The sequence below is a fragment of the Nanorana parkeri genome, unplaced genomic scaffold (assembly GCF_000935625.1).
Source record: "Nanorana parkeri isolate BGI_ZX_2015 unplaced genomic scaffold, ASM93562v1 scaffold4542, whole genome shotgun sequence".
NCBI lineage: Eukaryota > Metazoa > Chordata > Amphibia > Anura > Dicroglossidae > Nanorana > Nanorana parkeri.
In genome coordinates, this window is record NW_017310804.1 from 959 (window position 1) to 3,140 (window position 2,182).

Consider the following 2,182-nt stretch of genomic DNA (forward strand, 5'->3'; position numbering starts at 1 on the left):
GAGCTGCAGGGGGACCCACACCGGAAGTCTTCCGGAATAATTCCACACGGAAAACTATTTGGATTATTATCTGCTTTACAACTCAAATTACAGTTAGTTTTAAAGTGACATTAAACCCTCAGATTTTTTAGCATAAACCAATACTGTAATGTGCGCCTTACTGTAATCCATGGTTGTTTCCCTTCTCTTTGCTGCTCTTCCTTTTAAATCCTTATCTCTTCTCATGCTAGGGGAGAACTTCCCTTTGCAGCTGACTGCCTCTTCCTGTAGTGCTGGCTCACGTTGTGAACCTGCACACAGACGCCATGTATCCATTCCTGAGACCAGGTAGTCTGCTGCAAAACAGAAGTTCTGCCCAGCATGAGAACAGATACAGATTTAAAAGGAAGAGCAGCAAAGAGAAGGGAAACAACCATGGATTACAGTAAGGCGCACATTACAGTATTGGTTTATGTTAAAAAATCTGAGGGTTTAATGTCACTTTAACTACATTCTTACTGATATAGCAAGTAAAAATACATTTGTTAAAATAAACAAACATGATTAGCGATATATCGGTCAACATTTATTGGACTGAAATGAAGAATTCTAGTTACACTAATCTGACAAATTCGTACTTTTTGTAAAAATTTCAATGAAACAAAAAAAATGAATGCGTTTCCTTCTCCATATTCACATACTTTGCAATACTTGCAGACTTGTTTTTTAAATGTCAATCATAAATATGACATCATCTTCCACACATTACCTACAAGGGTCATTATATAGAACATTTCTGCATACATATCACACAATTGCTCTTCAAAAACAAATATAAAAACTAGGGTTGCACAGATACCAAGTACAGTCCACTGTACAAGTACGAATACATGTACAGATACTTTTGAGCTCCAAGACTACACTAGAGAAAATTTCAAAAATTAGGAGGCCGCTGTCATTTGTAAGGAGCACACGGAGCTCCTGGGATTTGTACATCTCTGTTATAATGTATGATTTTGTTTTTATAAATATAAATAAAGGGATGCACAGATACTAGTTTTGCGAGTACGAGTACTGATACTGCCGAGTACTTACAAGTACGAGTACTGATACATTTTTGTTTAGTGTCATGTGACAGTTTTTCTTAAACAATACAGACTAATGATTTCAGGACAGTGGTGGAGCGCCAGAGCCAGGTCCCAGCTGCAACCACTGCAACCCTGGTAGTACTCATGAAAATGCCAAGTATCTGCACTGGTACTCGAAAAGTATCGGTGCATCCCTAATAAAAACACAGACAAGCTTTCTCACGGAAACTTGAAAAAAAAAAGTGTGAAGCTTTTTCTAAAAATGGTTTAAGCTCTTCTATCATCAGTTATCGCATATTTTGTATTTGGTTATGATTATCCATTCGAGTGAAAAATGTCCTAAATCCGTAACTCCACTTCAACACAATTATCTTGTACTTTCTACACAGTATAAATTGCTCTAAGATGGAACATGCAATTTTCTTTCTCAAGAGACTAAAGGTGCCCATACACTTTACAACCCTCGCAAGACTTTTGTGAGTCTCTAATGACCCATTCACATCTGTGTGCTGCACTAACACCGACTATGTTTCACATTAACATGCGTTGTGTCAAGGAAACCCATTCATTTTAATAGGCTGCCTAAGACCCCAAACACCCCCCCCGTCCCAAAGCTGAACGCATGCACCATTTTTAGGATTGAATTAGCCACAATGCAGAGTACACAGCATATTATTGTGTAACATGATGAGCTACAACGCAGATGCATTGGGGAGGAGTGAAGCATGCCATTAAAGAAGAACTCAGGGTCAATTTTTTATTAACCCTTGCAGTGGGGCTAACCTCACACTGCAAGGGTTAACTGCTTGTTAAGCTGAAAAATAAAAGTAATATTCACCCAATTCTCTGAGCCCGCAGGATGTGACTGTGCTCCCTCCCTCCAGCCAGCCTGCCTTTTTAAGCTGCAGTGATGGAATGTGCCTTGGTGTACTCAGGTCCTATATACCATGTATAGAATGTGATGACTCACAGGGCCTTAAATTGCTGCAGCGGATACAGAGACCGGTCTTAGAGCAAGTCGGCTTAGAGGATCAGGGGAGTAACTAATTTGCAGTCCTAGATCATTACCTACTGACCCCCCCCCCCTTTGCTGCGGCCTTTTTAGCTCCTATGAA